The sequence below is a fragment of the Schistocerca americana genome, chromosome 1 (assembly GCF_021461395.2).
Source record: "Schistocerca americana isolate TAMUIC-IGC-003095 chromosome 1, iqSchAmer2.1, whole genome shotgun sequence".
Lineage (NCBI taxonomy): Eukaryota > Metazoa > Arthropoda > Insecta > Orthoptera > Acrididae > Schistocerca > Schistocerca americana.
The window spans coordinates 391,826,153-391,835,623 of record NC_060119.1 but is presented as its reverse complement, the minus strand read 5'-3'; the positions used below and the strand labels follow the sequence as shown (position 1 = coordinate 391,835,623).

Here is a 9,471-nt window from a genome sequence, read left to right as displayed (position 1 = left end):
ACTCTAACACACAATTGGCGAGGGGTAGTAAAGCACCCTACAGGAGTCTCGCGTGCTGCGACTGTTGAAGCCTGGAAGTCGTGCATAAAGATCGAAACCCTACATAAATCCATAAGTGCGTTAAGTAAAGTCTGTGGTGAGTTTACAATGGACCGTAGTACTCGGTTTTACCGTTTTCGTGGTGGTCGTATGAGCATAGACAGTAATCCGAGACCCGGAGGGCCAAAACGTCGACAAATGAACGAAATGTGAAACTTATGGCAGATTCTCTCATAGAAGATCGCGATGTGACTTATGAGGAACTCTCTGAAGTCACTGGAATTCTCCCAACACCAGTATTCCGTAGTCTGACAAATGATTTGAAGAAGAGAAAAACTTCTGTGAGATGAGTTCCACACTGTTGCTGAAGAGAAGCAGAAAGGCCTGGACATTGCAACCTGGCTCGAAGAAAGATCCATGGTGAAGGTAAAGGATTCTTGTTGTTAGTGAAACGTGGGTTAGAGATTTTGAACCGGAATTGAAAAATACAGTCCAATGAGTGGAAAGCTTCAGTCTCCCCACGTCCAAAAAATAAATAAATAAATAAAATAAAATAAAAATAAAAAATCATGACAGTTCCCTGTAGAACAAATGTCACACCATTCACAGAATATATCGAATATATTTCTTCCCCCACTTATACCTCCCGAGGAGATCACGAATGTAAAATTAAAGAAATTCGAGCGCCCACTGAGGCTTTCCGGCAGAACCATACGCGACTAGAACAAGAAAGGGAGGTAATGATAGTGGCACGTAAAGTGCCCTCCACCACACACCGTTGGGTGACTTGCGGAGTATAAATGTAGATGTAGATGTAGATGCACAAAACCCGACCTCAACTTCTTGCTCGCCCGCATATTGGCAATGTTGTAGCCCAAAAACTGCGTGAATACGGATGGGAAGTGTTTCCGCATCCTATCTACAACCCGGACATGGGTGCACCAGACTCCAATTTTGTCCCGACGTTGAAAAAACCCATGCGTGGACGTCGTTATCTTTTCTGGAAGAGCTTTTTACGACCTCCCTTTGACAGATGAATAGAAGTGGTATTCTGGATGGAATAATATATGTCTGAAACGTTGGGATTCTATCATACAGAAGCAGAGTGACTACACTGAAGGACTAAAAAGAGATATTGAAGAAAAATAAACGTGTAAGCAAAAAAAGTTAGTGTGCATCATTTATGAAAACTGAGTGAGGTGGCGCAGTGGTTAGTAAACTGGGCTCGCATTCAGTAGGACGACGATTCAATCCCGTTCCGGCCATCTTGATTTAGATTTTCCGTGATATCCCTAAATCGCTTCATATAAATGTCGGGATGGTACCTTTGAAAGGGCACTGCTGACGTCCTTCCCAATCCTACCCTAATCCAATGGGACCGATGACCTCACTGTTTGGTTCTCTCTTCCCAAATCAAGCAACGATGTCCCTCGTACATTGTTAGATTCTCCACGAATTGTCTTTCCATGTTTACAACTTCAAACACATGCCAGCACAATAAACAGTGGACCGTATGACGAAGCTAACAAAAGGTTAGACTTTAAAAGAGCATCACGACGAAGAAGTAATTTTCTAGTGACAAAGCATGGGAAAGATGTGGAGGAGTACAGGAAGAAGACTATAATGCTTTACGGCTTCAGCGTAGCGTCTGGAAAAATGTTTCGTGGTACTCTGTATTTCTTGGGGTATTCCCTCTTAAATGTGCTTCAGGTCCAGCTTGAGCCGTCCTAAATGTCAAGTAATCATGGATAGCACGCTCCAAAACTGCACGCAGAATTTCTGCACCCCAGTTTCTAAGTATTTTCCTATTGTCATCTACGACATTCGTTACCTTACCCATGAGTGCGTTCGATGGTGTGCGGACATTTGCCACGCCGGGACATTTGCCACGATTTTACCTGCTCCGAAGGGTTGGGTCCCTTGTCTCCCCCTCCTCCTCCTCCTCCGCATCGCTTACTGAGCCTTTCCGCTGATTTACTTAACATAGAACCAGAATCTCTTTGGATTTTCCACCACATTTCTAGAGAGAGTTTCGTTGTGGAAACTATTAAATGCATCTCGCATTGAAATCCGCACCAAATTTCGAGCCTCAGTATAACTTCGCCAATCTTGGAGATTTTGCATTCGTCTAAATTATACGTGTCTTTTTCGGTGCTCCTGCAGCAGCGTTCTGTCGTGTTTTGTGTACCATGGGGGATCAGTTCCGTCTCTTATTAATTTATTTGGTATGAATCTCTCGAATGCTGTTGATACTATTTCTTTGAACTTAAGCCACAAATGGTCGTCACTTACATGGTTTGGAAGGATTGGAGACTGTCTCTTAGAAATACGTCAACCGAATGTTTAGTAGCTTTTATAAATAGATATATTTCGCGTTTAGTTTTGTTGAATTTCCTTGTTACAGAATTGAGCCTCGCTACGACTGTGTGTTCACTAATTCCTGTACCCGTCGTGATGCTCAGGATTATTTGTGGCTAAGAGCTCAAGTGTGTTTTCGTAACCATTTACAGTTTGAATGGCCTCGTGAACTAATTGTTCAAAATAATCTTTAAAAAAGTATTTAGAACAATTACGGAAATTGTTTTCTATCTACAGTAGGGTCTGAAAATGTATTTTTGTCAACATACGGAAGGTAGACTGAAGTCACTTCCAACTGTAATCGTATGAGTAGAGTACCTACTTGTGATGAGACTCAAGTTTTTTTTTAACTGTTCAGCAACTGTTTCATCTGAGACCGGGGGTCGGTAAAAGGAGCCAGTTATTAATTTATTCCGGTTGTCGAATATAACCTCTACCCATACTAAGTCACAGGAACTATCTGCTTCAATGTCGCTTGTGAGCTGCACCACACGTTACATTATTTTTCCTTACGTTGTGCTTCTTGTTTCTGTTGTAGTGCAGATTACAAGCATAGCATTCTGTATTGCTTCATTTCCTTATTTCTAACATTTTAAAATTGTACGTTGACTTTAGATGACATGTCAATCATAGATGTTCTTATCTCTATTTAGTGAACGTACTTTCAGTCATGTTTTGAACATTGTCCCGCTACACTATACCACCTAATGTTTCGCCGCAATGGATATGGCATTCTAGAGAGTAAATTAATATGGAGTATGTCGTTCTTTTTCTCACACATTTACATACCCATTTCTTCTTTCCTTATTGTCTTTTGCGGATGCAGTTGTAGTAATTAAAGTAGGCACAAATGCAGTAATCAAAAAGATACGATTAGTTTACATTCGCATTCTCTTTACATCGTTGCTTTCTTGTTGCTCCCATGGCGGTGGACTGTTTCTATCGCAATCAGTAAGCGTGAAAGGAAGCTACCATACAGACGGAGGGATCTATATTTATACTTGGCAGAACTAATTACATACTGACATTATCGTCGGTATTGCTTTCGTTTCCCAAAAGTTATAAATATTTCGATTCAAGAAAAGAAGCTCTGTATTTGGCCAAGTTGTCGAAGAAGAAGGTCCATTACGTACTGGTTGTATGGAGTACGATGTGGAGACGGCGGTTTAAAAGCAGACACAAGTAGTACGAGGAAGGGCGTCCCTTACGTGAGGGATCGCTACCTGGCGGAGGCGCAAGTGTGGCAAATGTCCGGCGTGGCAAATGTCCGGCATTCCGTTCGATTTGGCGAGCTAGGAATCAGACTGGTTAGTACGGGCGGCGTTGTATGGCCGCTAGTCAGCTGTGCCTGCTCCCGCTTCGGGGTGTGCCGTGTTTCGTAAGGCGTACGCCGACTTTCAGTCTGTTACTGCTGTGTTGCTGTCGGTCGCTTGCCGAAACGTAGGTCTGTTTTAGCACGGTGGCCACTGGGCCGTGACGATGTCGGTTGATGACCAGCGTTGGGGCGGTCGTCCGCTCTGAGTGGCTTCGGTCGCTTGGACTTGGCAGTTACCTACTGGTTAAACAGATCAAACTTGTTTATATGCTGTAAATTCCTAAGTAGTTTGTGAGAAAAGTTGTAACCCAGCTTTTCATGATTTTACACAATTCAAGCATTTTGGTAAGGCATTTTCCTATCTATGTTTTATTTAAATGAGAATTCTTTATTGGGATTATTCACCCGTTGAAGCTTACCACAAAATTTGTAACTTAGCTTTCATGATTTTACTTAATTTAAGCATTCTTGTAAAGCAGTCCTTTATCTACGTTTTATCGATTGGTAATTCTTTATTGGGGTTATTCCCTGGTTGAAGGTTAACATATGTTTGTAACCAAGTTTATTTCCTTGCTTAACTGAGATTTGTTAAGAGCCTTTATTGCTGGAAGATCATTAAAGTTTGGGTGCTTGTAATTGTGAATACTGTTGTCTGTCTATGTTGTGGGCTACCCTTCCACATCCACAGCCAAGCTGTCCTACCTACCAGTACAATGGTACTGGTCCCTGACTTCGAAAGGATCAGGGTTCTCTATCCCCCCCACGCCTTTCTCCGACCTGGAAGCAGTCGGGAGAGGAAGTTCTGTCCTGCTACGTTCACCTAGCCAACTTAAAGGCGTTTGTTAATTTACGTTTAATGAAGTTTTCTTAACGTTAGGTGACGGCAACGCTCGGGTCCCTAATGAGCCTGCAGGTGCCGGGAAGTTAAAACGTGGGGAAACGAGAAAGAAATCCGGCAGCCAATCCTCTTGGCGGAGAAACCCGGCGGAAGCGGGGCTGGCAGCGGCGCAGGCACGCCAAATCCGTGTTGGATGGAGCCAGTTCCGGCTGCGGCGACTGGCCACCGTTCCGCAACGTCCGGCAACAGCCTGAGGCACCGGTTACCACCTGGCGCTGCTTCGCCCTGCCTAACAACGAATAATTCAGTGCTGCTGATAATTCGCACAAGGCGCTACTCTGAAGGAACGATACGACGATATTCACGTGTAGAGTACACAGCAATGCTACGAGAGGCCGTCACCACACTCGCCCGGCGTTCTCAGTTTGGAGCAGCAGCCTCGGGATGGCGCTCCCGAATCGGGACTACTTTCTGCTTCCGCACCACGTCTACCAGCGCATAGTATTCGTGCGCTGATAGTGTTGCCAGCCGCCAAAGACAGCGCTCTCAACAGTGGACTACTTTGCTCGTGCCTAATACTAACAGAGATGAAGACCATTCCTCTGACAGGCAGATAAGACGAGGCACCGCAGACACTCCCCCTGTTCAGGTCCTGCAGTCAGACAGCACAGTTCAGGGTCTGCAGTCAGCTCAGTTCAATTCCTGCAGCTTTGCCCTTCTATTGTGCCAGCATTTCCTGCAATTACACTGCAGAGCACAGTTGCATGAGGTCCGTTCACAAGGCAGAAGTTCCCGTCTTGGCAGTCGACAGTGAGGAGTAATAGGAATAAAACAAATGACTGTTGGCATAATTGCTGTCAATTATAGTACAACATCAGAGACTGCCAGGAAACAGTCAAGTACACTACTGGCCATTAAAATTGCTACACCAAGAAGAAATGCAGATGATACACGGGTATTCATTGGATAAATGTATTATACCGGAACTGACATGTGATTACGTTTTCACGCAACGGGTGCATAGATCATGAGAAATCAGTACCCACAACAACCACCTCTGGCCGTCATAACGGCCTTGATACGCCTGGGCATTGAGTCAAACAGAGCTTGGATGGCGTGTACAGGTATAGCTGCCCATGCAGCTTCAACACGATACCACAGTTCATCAAGAGTAGTGACTGGTGTATTGTGACGAGCCACTTGCTCGGCCACCATTGACCAGACGATTTCAATTGGTGAGAGATCTGGAGAATGTGCTGGCCAGGGCAGCAGTCGAACATTTTCTGTATCCAGAAAGGCCCGTGCAGGACCTGTAACATGCGGTCGTGCATTATCCTGCTGAAATGTAGGGTTTCGCAGGGATCGAATGAAGGGTAGATCCACGGGTCGTAACACATCTGAAATGCTGAAATGTAACGTCCACTGTTCAAACTGCCGTCAATGCGAACAAGAGGTGACCGAGACGTGTAACCAGTGGCACCCCATACCATCACGCCGGGTGATACGCCAGTATGGTGATGACGAATACACGCTTCCAGTGTGCTTTCACCTCGATATCGCCAAACACGGATGCGACCATCATGATGCTGTAAACAGAAGCTGCATTCATCCGAAAAAATGACGTTTTGACATTGGTGCACCCAGGTTCATCGTTGAGTACACCATCGCAGGCGCTCCTGTTTGTGATGCAGCGTCAAGGGTAAATGCAGCCACGGTCTCAGAGCTGATAGTCCATGCTGCTGCAAACGTCGTCGAACTGTTCGTGCAGATGGTTGTTGTCTTGCAGATGTCCCCATCTGTTGACTCAGGTATCGAGACGAGGCTGGACGATCCGTTACAGCCATACGGATAAGATGCCTGTCATCTCGACTGTTATTGATACGGGGCCGTTGGGATCCAGCACTGCGTTCCGTATTACCCTCCTGAACCCACCGATTCCATATTCTGCTAACAGTCATTGGATCACGACCAACGCGAGCAGGAATGTCGCGATACGATAAATCGCAATCGCGATAGGCTACAATCCGACCTTTATCAAAGTCGGAAACGTGATGGTACGCATTTCTCCTCCTTACATGAGGCATCACAACAACGTTTCACCAGGCAACGCCGGTGAACTGCTGTTTGTGTATGAGAAATCGGTTGGAAAACTTTCCTCGTGTCAGCACGTTGTACGTGTCGCCAGCAGCGCCAACCTAGTGTGAATGCTCTGAAAAGCTAATCATTTGCATAAGACAGAATCTTCTTCCTGTCGGTTAAATTTCGCGTCTGTAGCACGCCATCTTCGTGGTGTAGCAGTTTTAATGGCCAGTAGTGTATTTTACGAGGGCTGGATGAGAAGTAGTGGCAACACTGCTGTAACATGAAGAATATGTGTCAAATAGCAAGCACGCTGTCTGTAGCTGATAGCAGAGTGTCAGTAGAAGTAGTGCAATAAGCTTTGACGGCTGTGTTTGGACCGCGCTGCTGCTACAGTCGTTGGTTCTAATCCTGCCTCGGGCATGGTTTATGTGTTGTCCTTGTGTTAGTTAGGTTTGAGTAGTTTTCAGAATAGGGGACTGATGACCTCAGATGTTAAGTCCCATAGTGCTTAGAGCCATCTGAACCATTTTGATCTGTGTTTGAGTTTGTTGTGGTGTGCACCACCTGTCAGTGCATGCCAGCTCAAGCTCCTAATCAGTATATTTACGGAACACAGGTCATGATTGAAGTACCACATGATCGGAGCAACCATAATGTTTTCAGGGACTGGGTGCAGTGTTTGGCGATGCAGCATTGCCTTATCGTATGTGGGAAACCCCGCATAGAAACTCCTGTGTACGTGAGGTGGGAGATACTGGAACATTCACCGTATTCACCCCATATGCATCCGTGCGATTATGACCTGTTCGCCAAAATGAACGAACTTGCTACAACGCAAAAGAAGGCATCGTCCGGCCATAGGGTGGTTCTTGCGAGACACTGACAAATATGGACGCGCTGAAGGTGTACCACACGTTCCCTGTGTGTAATGTAAGGTGATCGAGATGCGACTCGATCACACTGAGAGCATGTAATATGGTGAACGTCTGTCTGTAAAGTCTGGTATGAATCATAACACTGTTGCCACTATTTATCATCCTACCCACGTACATTTTATTGTATAGGACGTCACGACGTTCGACATCAATTGGCATGCGTCAAACCATAACCGAAGTTAAGTTTTCTAACATCCTCTTCATAAATTGTACCGATTATTTCTTACTGTGTTGCCAAATTTCTGTACTGCTGTGTCAGGCAAGTGTTTCTTTGGTAGTACGAGCGTGCAAACTGCCACCCCTTTTTATTGAACAGGAGTACGAATTAAAATTTTCTTTGCCGTGATGTTTGGGCTGAAGTACTAGTGACATTCAGTTCAAACATTCCAATTTTACATTCCGGGAAGAGAAACAAGTGGTGGGACATCACCGTAGTGATCCCATGCAGTAAGTGAACAGGTACGTAGTGGGAAAAATTAGTAAGTAAGTACTTTACTGCATCGAGCGTCACTTTCAACAGTGATCGAAACGTTGTTTTTATAAACATGAGGATGCGCACGCTCACCGGAGATTCGTAAGGATTTGATTTCAACTTGGCACTCGTTGTGTAGATGCACGCATTGTTGATTCACAATATGGCCATCATCTTCATCATGTGACACACAGTATGATCCTCATGAAGCAACAATGAAGTGAGATCTTTCAGCAAGATAACGCGTCTCACGTCACGGCTAGAAGTTTACGTTCGGCCGCAAGAGCACGAACCTTCATAGGCCTCAAGGCCTCAAAATTTAAGGATATTATCCCATTTCACGGTGGTTTCACGTTAGCAGTGGCAAGCGTGGCTCGACATAACGGTGGAGACCTTCCAACACCCAATTGGTCACTTCTAGTTCGTGTAGCTCCCGTACGGACTGCAAATGGTGTTCACTCTGGATCTTCTCGGATAGTCCTAGTAGTACAATTTCGTGGGTTCTTTCTTATCAGCAGCTGAATAACTCGCTTCTTGCGCCTTTAGTTGTTGTCTGTTCTTCTGAGATAGACTAATAATGTTATTTGACAATTTATCTTCACCAAAATTATAGGGTAAGTGATATGGAGCAAGCTGGATAATAGTAAAGTTAGCGTGTTTTTAAAAGGGATGCGTATTACTCCATAGATTTACGTTTATCTAACAATTCAGTACTAGCAGAAGTGTTGGGTTCGATATCAGACGAACCTGTTTCTTAAAGGTTTCATTTGGTTAATTTAAATTTTTGAAAAATGTGGTCATATATTCAGAGCTAGCTTCTGTCAAAGAGTCACCTTTTGGTGACAAAAATAATACAGCGAGAATTTGTTTAGATTATGTCATTATTATTCAACGGCCTTGCCGCAGTGGTAACACCGGTTCCCGTCAGATCACCGAAGTTAAGCGCTGTTGGGCTGGGCTAGTTCTTGGATGGGTGACCATCTGGTCTGCCGAGCGCTGTTGGCAAGCGGGGTGCACTCAGCCCTTGTGAGGCAAACTGAGGAGCTACTTGATTGAGAAGTAGCAGCTCCGGTCTCGTAAACTGACATACGGCCGGGAGAGATGTGTGCTGACCACATGCCCCTCCATAGCCGCATCCAGTTACACCTGTGGGCTGAGGATGACACGGCGGCCGGTCGGTGCCGTTGGGCCATCATGGCCTGTTCGGACGGAGATGTCATAATTACAACATACGCCTGGCTACAGTAGAAGTTGCGGAATTAAAGTTATTTTGGATACATTTGGACTATTCACAAGATCGCGGAGCCACTATATCCACTGTAATGGAAACCAGCATTATATATTCGTATTTTTACGTCAAGGAACTTGATGTATAAGTAACTGTTAATTTATCATTTGTATGGACTAGATTATCACTATTTTTTGAGTCATC

The 9,471-nt window shown here is 44.9% G+C and overlaps 1 pseudogene; it reads left to right on the top strand.

Moving 5' to 3' along the window:
- The first annotated feature begins 8,926 nt into the window (after nucleotides 1-8,926).
- Nucleotides 8,927-9,044, top strand: LOC124557956 (annotated as a pseudogene).
- Nucleotides 9,045-9,471: the final 427 nt, after the last annotated feature.